General features: G+C 42.5%; 1 pseudogene; it reads left to right on the top strand.

Moving 5' to 3' along the window:
* Positions 1 to 1939: 1939 nt before the first annotated feature.
* LOC103742488 overlaps positions 1940 to 14412 on the top strand; it is a 31185-nt pseudogene continuing 18712 nt past the window's right edge.

Raw genomic sequence — 14412 nt, 5'->3', positions numbered from 1 at the left:
TCCCAGACAACTGGGAAGTTACTTATATGAACTCACAGCAACGGTGACAAGTTTCACATAAGTACAAGACAGACAAAATCCCAACATAGACATGGGGAAGTAAGAAACCCCAACTTTACCTGAAGAACTATTGGCAACTGATGGTTCCCAGGAAGGGGGAGTCAGTCTCATTTAAGAGTGACACTCTTAGTAGGTTGACCAGTCTTCAGTGAATGAACCCATACCAAGGGCATTTTTGAACACAAACCTGACTCTATAATCACACACACACACACACACACACACACACACACACACAAACTGTCTCCTTGAAACAGTGAGCAAAGCACATTGCTGAACTGATATTGATTCACTTAAACGCTAGTGCTTGCTGCCCCAAATACACACACACACACACACACACACACACACACACACACACACACTGTCTCCTTGAAACAGTGAGCAAAGCACATTGCTAAACTGATATTGATTCACTTAAACGCTAGTGCTTGCTGCCTCAAATACCACCAGGTCTCATTCTGCTTTATTTGACAGTGTGGTATAGAACACTAACTAGATTCAGATGGTCAACTCTGGCCTTTTACTCCTTTACAGTGACAAGCAACAGTGGCAGGACTGAGGGTATAGCTTAGTTGGTAGAATGTTTTCCCAGCATACACAAAGCCCTGGGATTGAATCCCAGCGCTGCATAAATCAAGTACAGTGATTTATGCCATACTGCCGGCACTTAGGCGGTGGAGGTCTGAAAATCAGAAGTTCAAGGTCATCTGCAACTACACGATGAGTTGGAAGGCAGTCTACAACAGACCCTGTCTCACAAAAAGAGAGAGAGAGAGAGAGAGAGAGAAAGAACAGAAAAAAGAAAAAGTGCCAGTTAAGTACTGCTGACTTGTAAATAAATGCAGGGTGACCACTCTGGTGAATAAGCCAGAGAAATTAGAGAAGTTAATTGCAAGCCTTCTGTGAGACATCGATTCACTGAACTCTAATGGAAATGACCTTTATTAATGCTGCCGATGGCACTCACCACTGAATAGGATAATAACAAAATCAGCTCCATAAACCCTGCTTCACAACCTTGGAGGCACCATGGGGCCTAGAGGCAGCATTCCAGTGAAGTCTCCTGCATAAAGATACCTCACCCACATTTCCATGCTCCACCAAAGGAGGAAGGTCAGGAGGTCCAGGGGGACAAGAGAAGAGAGTCTCTCATTTTCCCCAGCCTTCTTCCTCCTGCTGCCTGCACTCTGCTCCCTCTTCTCAAAATGCTGTTTCCTACCAACAATTGATTTTCTGTCCACATGGGGGCGTGGGCGGGGTTGCAATGAGGTTCTCTCAGTGAATTCCACAACCAGGTATTTCCTCAGCTTTGATTTTCTTGTGGGGCTGTGGGAAATTTTACCAATTAAATGGATTTCATACATCACTCAGGAAGTTTTGGGAGCTGGAGGGCCCATGAAATTACACAAGGATTATTAGCAGCTTGGCTCAGAATGGGAAGCAGATGAAATTGATCTTCATTCATAAAAGTTCATTTCATCTCACTGAAGGTGGAGGTCTAAAATTGTAGCACCCCCAGTCTCTACTCTTCAAACAACACTGTTCCCCTACATATAAAGACCTGGAAGCTGGGAGTGACTTTAGAAAGCCCCAGGAGCCCTCAGCGGTGGCCTAACATCCCTCCCCCACTCCCCTCAGACCTGGGCACTGCCCTTGCATAAAATCTCTTCCTCTTAACTCCTGCTCCTCCCCTTTCTCAGCTGGGGCAGGACATTAAGCTTCCTCCCTAGTTCAAAATTTTCCTATTCCCCTTCCTCTGCTCTCAAGAACTGAGATTTTTAAGCAAGGTATACAGCAAAACTGGGCGTTCACTGCCTCTACTTTTTGCTCTCACGTCACTTGCCAGGGCTGAAGAACGAGGAAATGGTCAAGACTGATGGCGAGTTGGAAACTGGAAGAAACACAAGTTGTAGAAAAACTGAAGAGTTGGTCCCGCTGTTGTGGGGTGCTTCACAGAGAAGACCACTCGGACAAAGTTTTGCTGAATGAAAGTCTTACTGGTCAGTGGCTACACAAGGGTGTCAGAACCCAAATGTGTAGCCCTGAGCCGTCTCTAGGGTAAGCTTTTATACAGAGGAAGCATAACTAGGGGGGAAAAGTTTAAGTTTCCAAGCTTACAGGTGGAGAGCCTCCTTAACAAATTTTATTCTATTAAGCAACAATTACTATTTTGCAGAAGTAAGCCAAGCATAACCTACAGAAGTCCTAAATCTGCAGTTAGCAGATGCGCTCCAGGACCCACTGATGTGTTCCCAAGACAACTGGGTTCTACTGATGTGTTCCCATGCCCTAGGCCAACTGCCTGATAATTTCAGAGACTAGAGTTAGCCTAAACTTTAACATGGGTAGCTAAGGTCAAGAAGGTGCCATTCAATACATTGGTAATACTCGTGCTCACATCTATTGATTAACCAAACAAATGAAAGAGTGGGTGGTACGTAGGGTTGAAAACAAAATTTTTTTTTCTCACAGTTCCCAGGAATCTAAGTCTGAGATGAGGAGCTGGCAGGACTGGCTTCTTCTGGAGCCTCTTTCATGGGCTGGTAGATGGCCACCTCCCCCGCGCTTGTTTGCAGGATCGTCCCTCCATTCACATGCATGTCCTAATTTCCTTATGAAGGTGCCAGTCATATTGGATTGAGTGCACTTCAGTGGCCTCATTTTACCTTCATTATAGACCCTGTCTCTAAATGCAGTCACATTTGAGGTACTGGGGAGTTCATCATATGAATGGGGAGGGCACAATTCAACTCATATCAGAATCTATTTCCAGTATATGGTGATTACATATTCATTCTGCCCAAGTCACCTGCTGAAAACCATCCAAAATTCCATTTATAATATGCAAAATATTTTTAATTTTTTAAATTTTAATTTTATGTGTATGAGTGTTATGCCTACGTGTGTTATGCACACAAGTTGTGCAGTGCTTGCGAGAGGACCGAAGAGGGCATCGGATCCCCTGGAACTGGAGTTATAGACGGTTGTTAGCTGTCGTGTGGGTGCTGGGAGTCAAACACAGGTCTTCTGTGAGAACAGCCAGTGCTCTAAACCACTGAACCATCTCTCCAACCCTGCAAAACATCTTTTTAAAACATATAAAAGAGGGACTGGAGAGATGGCTCAGCGGTTAAGAACACTGACTGTTCTTGCAGAAGACCCAGGTTTGAATCCCAGCACCCACATGGCAGCTAACAACTGTCCTTAACTCCAGTTCCAGGGGATCCAACAGCTTCTTCTGTCCTCCATGGGCATTGCACGACATGAGTGTACTTACCTAAATGCAGGCATAACACTCATACACATAAAATAAAACAATAAATAAAATATTTTTTAAAAAACATATAAAAGAACTAAGAAAAAAAGATGTATAGGACCAAAAATTAAACTGAAATGGGAGCCTGAATAAATAATAGAATCAACGAAACTGGCTTTTCTCTGAAGGCTCTTGTCAAACTCCACTTAAGAAACTGGGGATATTTTGTTTGACTTGTTTCTGCTGTTTTCAGTTTTCAGAAAGCAGAGATTTAATAGTTATAAACAAGTCTCAAGCAGGCTTATATCTCCTAAACCTTCAGACCTAGAACTAAATTTAAAGTACTCTAAGATTGATCTTGTTCCCAGGGACCCAAAAGACATGCCATGATTGTTAATTCCACAGTAAGAACCTCAGCTTCCCCAAGCTGAGTATGGTAAAACAATAGCTACGGCATTACATTCTGGAGTCTGTGGGTCAGATTCAGGAAGTGTGGAACAGGAGCAGCCTGTCTCTGCCCTATGGTATCTGGGACCCATCTGAGAGAACTTCAAGTCTAGGGCGTGTGCGTGCTGGTGGAAGCTGGAATCTTTGGAAAGCTGAGACACATGCTCCATGGTTGATGCTGGCTATTGGTTTGGACTTCAGCTGAGGCCACACGTGTGGTGCCAACACATGGCCTTTCCATCTGGCTCTACAGGCTTCCTCACAGCATGGCAACTGCTTCCAAATATAAAGCCTTTCCAGAGTCCAGGGGAAACTTCAATTTTATCTCTCAGCTTTGGAAGTCACACAGAATCATTTCTGCCCTGATCACAATCCCTCCCAGATTTAAGGAACAAGAATAGAAGCATCAACTCTCAGTGAAAGGATTCAAAGGAACATTGTAAGAAAATATATGAGTGGTAAGTATTGTCACTATGTGTGTAACATCCATTGTACTATATAGAAACGTGTGTAAAATCTTTCTGGAAAGTTCATTTTCAACTCAAGTCTAGGTTTTTTTCCTCAAAGTCCCCCACAATATTAGCACAAGAGTCACAAAATATATAAAATTCATAAAGAATAATTTTTTTTTGGTCTTTTGGAAATAGGGTCTCCCTTGTAGTCCCAGCTGGCCTGAAACTCACTATGTAGACCAGGCTGGCCTTGAATTCAGAGATCCTCCTGCCTATGCCTCTGGAGTACTGAGATTAAAAGCCTGTGCCACCATGCCCAGCAAGAAAGCATTTTATGTAAGAGGCAGCAGAAACAACTAATAGCAGAATCCTATTCATGAACATTCAAACTGTTATTAAACACAGAAAACGGAATAAATAATCTGTCTGTATTACATGGTCAGGTTCTACTGTGTCCTCAAGTGGTGGAGAGGCAGTGAGAGTTTTCTGAGGTCTACAAGAGCCTCACCTTCATGAGCTAATCAACAATGAAATGTTTTACCTTCAAGTACCATTACATAAATTACAAAAGGAGGGAAAAGAAAACCAGAGAAGTCTTAAGGCCTGTTGAACCATGGAGAGGCCAGGACATCAGGTTTTCTCCAAGAATAGGATTTCTTCAATGTGAAGTGCATCTGTGTGAAGAGACACAGTGTCAAGAGCAATTGTCTAGCATCTCCATCGGAGAGGCATAAAGATTAGTTTGAAGAAATGTTTCAACATGCCCAAAAGCTGAGTAATTTTAAATTGCACAATTCATGAGAGTATGGAAGACCAAGGAAGAAACCTTTGCCTTGTCCTTATGGAGAGGTAACACACAGGATTCAGAGACAATGGCCAATCAGGATCTTTTGTGATGCTGCTGCTGCTGACCTCTTTAACAAGATTTAATTTCCTAAGGTACCTGATTTGTACAGATATGGTCCTTCAAATGATCTCTTGTCTAGACTGCTATGGGTTGACTTCTTAAAGATGAGTTTATTGCGACATAATGTGGGAAAGAGATCTATGTGCACCATCATCAGTTCTCAATAAAGCCCCGGAAAAGTAGATGCTGAATGCCCAGGACTTTCTGATTAGATCAAGAAGTCAGTTGTTCAAGTCAGATGTGCTAACTTGGTACACAATGGTCCTGGATTCCCAGAAAAGACAAGAAATGCTTATGTTTTTGCTAGAGCTAACAGACCCCTGCAGACTCCACTGTCCACAAATGCTAACTCCTTTCCAAATGCAGTTCAAACTGGTTGAAGTCCAGAGGTGTGCAGTCACATGTGAATGGTAGCTGCCTGGAGCAGTGCTGTTCCCTGTCATAGAAGGAAGTCTGATCCTGTTGGTGTTAGCACTGTACTGTCAGCCTGGTTTACAATTCTGCATTCCAGTATAGAGCCTCAGGCATGGGACCAACAGCAGTGTGGGGAGTAAAGGTATGGAAGGAAGTCTGGAGAGGCACTGTGGCAATTCAGAACTCAGGTTGCTGTTTCTGAGCAACCACTCACCACACTTCCCCCTAGTTCAGAACCAGACCCCAAATCAGGTAAGTTTAGGTGACACGTATTAGCTACACTGAACCAGAAAGCCATGCTTGGAAAGTGTTCCCCGAATTAACAGAATATACCTTCCACCACGAGGGGAAGAAACACTGCTTGGTGAGTGACTCCCGAACCAGGGAAGATAGCTCAAGGAAGATGAAGATCAGCTATGTATGTCCCATGACTTCTTTCTTGTTCACTAACCCAAATCTACTCATACACTTAATCTATCCAACACAGAAACTTAAAAAATCTTGACACCTTATGCTCTTTAGCAATGTTAGGGTCCATTTTCTATGAATCAAGTAAGGGGCATCTTCAGCAATAGGATCTTACTGCTGAGTTCTAGAGGGTAACAAAGAACAATGGCAAGCCTGTAATGTTTTGGGGGGCCCATGGGATCTCACTGACCAACAATTCCAATAAAGCTAACCCATTTCTGGACTTGTGCCTTGTTAGCCTCTTATGTCTTTCTAGTAGGGGTATTGTTACCCCATTATATAAAGAGTTTAAATTGAGTTACCCTAGATTTACATGTATATATTTTAGGAACCTTCTACAGTAGATTTCCATTTGACTTTAACAGGCCCACATATTTCCCTCCCCTACCTGGCACTGTTATCAGTGCCAAGAATGGCTAGGCAGGTCATGAGGGCACTAGAGAACCTACTACTGTTATTCAGCTAAATAGAAACAATATTAAACCAACTCCTAAAGACATTATGTCCATAGATTAGTGCATCTCTCATACCTCAAAAAAGCTTCTTTATGCAGTAGATGGTGATTAACAGAGACCACAACTGGTCAAGGTATAGAGAATAAAAGACTGGTGACTGTTCAGGCCTAAATGATACATCTATATCACACCCCCCTTTTCCCAAGGCTCTAAGATCATTAAGGAAGAAAGGGTGGAAAGATTTTTAAGAGCCAGAAGTGGTAGATAATTTATAGTGGAACAATGTTTTCCAGGCACAATAGGGTGTTTGCACACAAGAACTCATAGCAGTTGTGACAGCATGCACAAGACCTGGGCAAGCATCAGCCAGGCAAAATCCCAGCATGGAGGGGGCATGGGCATGTCCCACTCATTGCTGAGGAGCTATTGGCAGTTGATACCTTCTGGGAGATGGAGAGTTAGTTGTCTTTAAGAGTGTGGTGCTGGTAGGTTGACCATGCCTTACAGGATGGCCACATACTGAGAGTATATGACCAACATAAATTAAATTTAAAAAAAAAAAGATACGATACAAGGTTGGGGTGGGCAGAGAAGGGGAAATGGATATGGACAGAGTTGGGGAGAAGGGTGAATATCTTCAAAATACAATACATGAAATTCTCAAAAATCCAAATTTTGAAAAAGCATGATCTCCTTTGATAAGCACATAAAGGACCAGTCATATTCTCCCCAATGTCCAAATCACAGTAGAGTCCAAACCTGGTGAACACCACTACCAACATGGAGCTGCATTTCTGACTGAAAAGACAAGCTCCTGGACCATTCAAAACTATTTTTGATATACCACCTTCATTCTGCATGTAATATGGCAGGAAATGACATTGAACTCTAGGTAACTGTCATAGAACATAATTGGTTAGCCACCTATTCCATCATTACTGTACAATTTGAAAAAAAATAAAAATACAGGTTTCAAAACAAATTAGAAAATCATGGAAGTATTGGTCTATGACTGTTCAAATCCCTGCTCCTTCAGATACTGAGACATACTAATCTCTTTCAGTTAAAACTAATCTGATTAAGAGGGCTCATCAGTTCCCCGCAAAAATCAATCATTTTTCTCCTTTCATCTCAACATTAGATCCAGGTCTTAAACCATCCTAGAGAGGTATTGTGTAAATGTAATACAGCTGTCACCATTTCCTCTGGGTCTGAGAAGCCTGATGTGACCAGAACCATGAGGACTCAGAGCAGCTGTGGTGACCTTCAGGTGACCTTGACATGTCCTCAGGCAACAAATCAACTATTTAGCACATAGGTAGGTTGATAGTAATGGGGCTGATAATGTCTCCTTTTGGATAGAGGAGGAAAAGATCACAGACTCTCACAAGACATTCCTCTGAGATTCCAGTCACCAAGCTCTCCTGACAGCTATGGAGAATCTTAGAAACGCTAAAGTATAAGATGCATTTTTAAAATGTTGGGGGTGTGTGCTGGATAGCTTTAGTGTCAACTTGACACACCTGGGTTGAGGGAGCCTCAATCAGGGAATTGACTCTATTGGACTGGCCTGTGGCCATGTCTGAGGGGCATCTTCTTGATGAGTGATGTGGGAGGGCCCAGCCCACTGTGGGTGGTGCCACCCCTGGGCAGGTGGGCCTGTGTTGCATAAGAAAGCAGGCTGAGCAGGAGCCAAGGGAGCAAGCCAGTAAGCAGCGTTCCTCCATGGCCTGTGCTCCAGCTCCTGCCTCCAGGTTCCTGACCTGAGTTCCTACCTTGGGCTCCCTGATGAACTGCGACCTGGGAGATGTAAGACAAATAAACCCTTTCCTCCCCAAGTTGGTACTGGTCAGAGTGTTTTGTCACAGCAATGAAGAAACAAACTAGGACAGGGTGGGACTGGGACTGGAGAGATGGCTCAGCACGTAAGAGCACTGAGTATTCTTGCAGAAGACCTAGGTTCAGTTCCCAGTATTCACATGGCAGCTAACAACCATTCGTGATTCCAGTTCCAAGAGATCTGACGACCTCTTCTGACCTCCATGGGCATTGCATGACAGGTTCACTTAAATACATGCAGGCAATACACTTATACACTTAAAATAAAATAAAAATAATAAATAAAATATTATTTAATGTTGGGGGGAGCTTTGGGGTTGTAGCTATTCATTAATTTGGACAAGCTAGGCTTGACAGAATCTTTATTTGGTCTGTCATTGCCCTCTTGGGATGGATGGAGGTGATGAATAAATGATTCCTTTATGTTGTCCAAGGAGACTCAAATGTAGGAAGACTTTCTTTGAGACTAACCCAGATTTTCCAGCTCTATGCTATTTCAAATATATTCAGCAGATGAGGAATCACCCCCAGATGGGCAAGGTAGGGGAATAGTATCACTAAGTATTGATACCAGACCTGAAAACATGACCCTAGTGAAGATGAAGACCAGACCAGAAAATGAAAGTAAATCCAAAGGAACAGGAAGAGACTTAGTATATCATCCCTGGATTCTGTTTGCTCAGGGATCAAGCACAGGCCAAGTAGCTCCACATTCATCTACAGGGTACCATGGCCAATTAGAGGTTTCAAAATGTCTACCAACAGGGGGTACCTGGAAACCACAGGAAAAAAGGAGAGCTTGAATAAGTTGTGAAACTCTTTGCAAACCAACCAGAAAATTGAGCTGAAAGTGTGGATGCTCCCACAGTGGCATGGGTCAGGAAGGCGTGGGGTGGGGGCACATTTCCAGTCACATTCAAGAAGGTAAGGCATTTCTTAAATCTGGACAGTTATCACAAGTGAGCCATTTTTGTCTACTGAGCTGGTTAGAAATACAGTGCCATCATCCCAGGCCTCCTTTCTAGGCAAGTTCTTTACAGCTGTGGACTCCACGGGAGAGTCACATGACTGAATCTCTCAATCAGAAGCACCAGAGGGACCTATTCAGAAAGAGCAGAGAGAGTCACAGTGAGCAGAACTCATCTTAGGGTATGACTTTTACTTCACTCAAGAGTTTAAGAATTTGGAGAAATTGGAGAGACTCTGTAGGACCAAAACGAATTAATCTCAGCTCTGATACACATTATTGGTCCGTGTTTTATTCATTTATAACCTAAAAGACAAAGGGAACGCAGTTACTAGGAAAAGGTAAAGTTGGCTTAGGAAAGTCTACATTTATTAAGATGATGACTTAGCAATTGTATGCCTTCTCTCTCCTCCTGCCTGTGATATTTGGCAGTCAAGGGAATAGATTGGAAGCTAGTGGTGAGTTTAGAGGCTAGAATCTCCCTAAATCTTTAAATTCAATGAAGTTCTACCTCTGAAATACCAGGACAAAATGGATACCTAGACTCACACAGGGATGAAGTTTATCAGACACAAACAGAGCTGCAAAGCTTAATTGGATAAAAGTTAAAGAAATATAAATGACAGCTGACACGTTAAGATCAAGTAACGTGATCTTGGATTGGAGCTCTGAAGACAAGTCTCAGAAGAGCTGAAGAGAAGAGGGCTCATGAAGTGAGCTAGAGAGGAAGGCAGATAGCTGGGCTACTCGGGAGGGCAAAAGCCAAGGTATTACACACCTATTCAAAAGGAAATGGAATAGAAATGACGGACAGTAATCTGTGCCAGTCAGGTCCTATGAATTGAGGAGCATTTATGTACACATGAACTAAGAATGTGTATTATATCATAACAAATAGGTTACCACAGGAAGTGATGACGTCATTGTAGAGAGCTAGTGTTGCACAATCAGAAACTGGGGATCAAATCCCATACCTCTTACACCTCATCTACAGAGGTACCTGGGGCTAAGTAGTTGAGATATGTACGTTATTCCTTAAACACCTCAATGCAGACACAACAAAGTATGTTCCAAGCAGTATCTGAGCTACTCCACCCTATTATGTCTTTATTCAGTCATTTAGTCTGATACAAACATGGACATGACTAAGCTCATGATGAGCTGTCATCTTGCCACACAAACACTTCTGTTCACATCATGCAAACTCCATGTTTTCCAGTTGACATATGAGTCAGCATAAACAAGTGCCAGATAAGGGCTTCTGTGCTACAGGAAGCAACTGTTCCCTGATATCTAGCTTCCTGTGAGCAAGGTGGGAGTATTATCCCCTGACTGTAGAAGTTTGGCTTCTTGCTATTTAAAGATAGTACTTTAAGGGCTGGAGAAATGGCTCAGTGGTTAAGAACAGTGACTGCTCTTATAGCAAACCTGGGTGCACCCACATGGTGACTCACAAGTGTCACTAAATCTAATTCCAGGGGATCCAATGTCCTCTTCTGACCTCTCCAGATATTGTACTCATGTGGTACACTTAAATACATGCAGGCAAAATATACATACATGCACATCAAATAAAATATTTTTAAATTGTACTTTATCCTTACCTAAAGCATTAGGTAAAACAGTTTTAAAAATAGTGAGTTATAGGCAGGTGTGGTGATGCACTCCTTTAATCCAACACTCAGGAGCAGAGGCAGACAGATCTCTGTGAGAACAAGGCCAGCCTAGTCTACAAAGAAAGTTCTAGGCCAGCTGGAGATACAGGAAGACCCTGTCTCGAAAAACCAAAAAGTAAAAAATAGTGAGTTATAAAAGCACGTTAATTGTATGCAAAGATACTTCAAAACTGTTTAAAAATGAACAATTTCATATGTAAAGAGGTTAGGAAAGTGACCTAACCTTTGGGTCCCAGATTTTCCTCTATTATACATCAACTAAGGTAGTTACTAACCCATAAAAGAAGCAGTATATGAAGTACAGATTAAGGGCATAAGCCTTAGCTATTACTTGGATGGAGAGAAAGTGGGATAAAAATCAAGCAAGAATGGAAAGCCAAAGAAGGGGCAACCCTCGCTTCTCCTGTCCAGCTGCCCACTGTGTCTCAGGTTTCACCTTTGCTCAAACTCAGCTCTACGGCAGTTTAGTCTTTTTTAAAGCAATCTAAAGTTTCCTTTAAGGTCAATAAAATGGGACCTGAGTAACTAGTATGAGCAGGAAACAGACCCATGAGAATACTAAGGAGAACAGAATGAAGAGAGGCCCTCTGCTGTGGACTAGGATGGTCAAATATGATACAAATTGCTTGCAAAGGCAAGGGTAGCTGGAAGTGATGTGTGATGTGCTATGATGTAGAAAAACCTTGAGCAGAAGCTTTATGCACTGGGTAAATGCCTCTAGTCAGTACAGTAAACAGAGAGAACAGTCTTTCAAAATAAATGGTCTCTTTTCTGTAGAGAAAAATGTCAGCATTGAGGCTGGAGGAACAGCTTACTGGTAGAGCTCTTGTCTATGATGGGTAAAATCCTGGGCTTATTTCCCCAGCAACACAAAAGCACAACAGAGAGTCTATGTTGAGAGTTAAGGGGATTCTGAAACTGGAACATTTCCAAGTAATCAGCCACCCCCCCCCCCGCAAACGTTCTACCAGTTCTGCCTATTAAAAATAGTAGCTTAAAGGTCTGGAGAGGTGGCTCAGTGGTTAAGAGCACTGGTTGCTTGCAGAGGACCCAGGTTTGGATCCCAGCACCCACATGGCAGATAACAACCTTTCCTAACTCCAGTTCCAGGGGATCTGACTCAGCTCTTCTGAACTCTGTCCACCGGCATTGAACTACACAGGTGTGCTTACATTTGTACAAGTAATACACACATATAATAAAAATAACAAAATATTTTCAAAAATCAAAATTGTAGCTTAAGAAACCTCAATTCCCTGAGATTTCAGACACCATGACTAGACCTGTGATTGCAATAGTGTCAGCATCCAAATTGTTGGCTATAATCTATGATTGCTCATGACAGCAAGAACTTCCACTGAAAGTACCTCCAATTATCTCTGGGCTTCGGGCAGGTTCATGAACAAATTAGTTCACATTCTGTTCCAGTCTTATGTCTAATGGCCCAGGAATGCCTGGGGACACTGCTTAGCAGCACACTATTTAATAGCTTCCTGCCTTCTAGGTGTGCAAAGGGGTCTGCATCCTCTCCAGTCTACCTAATGGAAAGTTGTGGTTCCTAAACCCCTTGCTTCCCTGTAACATTAATTGCCATGACCTTGATTGGCTGAGGAGCCTAGGGTTTCTCATGCTCCCTGGCTTCAAAGCTCTGATGCACCTCACAGGAGCAGACACTCTTCTCAGGTGCCTGCCCTGGGATTTCAAGACCTAGCCTGTCAGAAATGAAGATTTTCTAAAGCGATACTTGTACCCTTCCCCTTGGCTCTCAGACTATGGAGATGATGGGCCCAAGACATTAGAATTCCAATAGGAAATCCATGCTTAGAGAGGGAAAAGGTGAGCGTTGGTGCCAGCCACAGCAACTTGTCCCTGGCAAGAGATTACACCCATCTGACAACTTGTCAGACCACCTTGGAGGACAAAGGCAATGATGGATCACACCTTGACCAGGGTGACTTAGCTATGCATATCATTTACCCTCTGTCTCAACCTAAGCTTCATGAGGACCAGGAGACAGATGGGGTATGGGGAAAAGACCTCTTTGCTGTCCTTCCCCATGTGGCCACATGGAATCAATCTTGTCTCTGCTTCTCACTGTTTCCGTAATTGGTTCATTGGGGCTGGGTGGCCAAGCCTCAGTTGTTACAGTCAGAGCCTGGGCCCTGGCAGTCTTAACTTTGGTCAAATCTTGGCAAAATTTTGTATTTCCAGGAGGAAGCCAGGCCAGCTCTTCCAAACTCCAACCCAGATGAATCAGTTGACCTTGAAAAAGGAATTGTGTAAGACATGCTCAAAGATTTATCTGCACACACACACACACACACACACACACACACACACACACACACAAATAAGTTTTGTCCTCAAACTTGCAAACCAACAAATTCCAGTAAGTAACCTGAGTTCTGTATTAACTACTTTTCTCTTTGTGACAAATTTCCCAACAATAACTTGTGTTAAATTTTAGCTTATAATTTAAGGTGGGGAAGGCATGGTGGCAGGATCCTGAAACAGCTGCTCACGTTCCAGTATCAGGAATTAGTGATCAATGTTCTTGTTTAGCAAGCTGTATCATTTTTATGTAGTTCAGGATACAAGCCCAAGGAATGGAGCCCCCCTACATTTGGGGTGAATCTACCTACCACAACTTCGGCTAGATAATCATTCAGAGGTGTCCAGAGATTTGTCTCCAAGGAGATTCTAGATTCTGTCAAGTGGATGTTATAGCAGCCAAGCCTAACAACAGAGCTGAAAAGTATTTTTCAACCTAAATTAAATGCAAGCCAATAGTGAGTGGTATTGTATTTGTATTAGGTATTTGATCACAGTGATGAGAAAATTAAACAGCAAGAATGAAGGAAGAAGCAAGCAGACTACATTTGTTATATGTCGGAGTTCGCAAAAAAAATCACCAGCACCACTTTAAGAAAAGTAGCAAGGTAAATGTTTATTATTTCGACTGGCTAGGCCATCTATCTCGGGAGTAGACACAGTCCTGATCATTGTTGGGTCAGAGTTTTTATAGGATTACAGAAATATTATTCAAACAGGACACCTGTGAACCAATCAGGTTTGTACAACATAGCAGAACTTTGAATCTATAAATCGACAACCAATCATTATACAGACAAGTGATACAGTCATATAACTTGGCAATCAACTTTGTAATTTTAAAATCAGTCAACTTCCTAGCCATAACAAGTATATTAAGAAAGCTGAAATCAGCAGTTACCAGGTGGTCATACAATAACAGGTTGGTCTTATACTTTGTGTCAAGATGACCTAAAATAGCAAGCGAGTTACAGAAGTGAAAACAAGCAGTTAGCCAGATGTAGAATGTCTGAGATTAGCATGTTCCACTGGTTTGTGATTGAGCTAGTTCTTAGAACTCAAGGCTGTTTACTCTTTTTAAATATTTCCCATAAGTGAAAAGAGGTTACTGTTAAAATTGCTATTCCGAGCAAGATG

Source organism: Nannospalax galili, unplaced genomic scaffold (genome assembly GCF_000622305.1).
Source record: "Nannospalax galili isolate Female #2095 unplaced genomic scaffold, S.galili_v1.0 scaffold800, whole genome shotgun sequence".
Lineage (NCBI taxonomy): Eukaryota > Metazoa > Chordata > Mammalia > Rodentia > Spalacidae > Nannospalax > Nannospalax galili.
The sequence above is the reverse complement of the archived record's forward strand: the minus strand, read 5'-3'. Positions and strand labels throughout refer to the sequence as shown.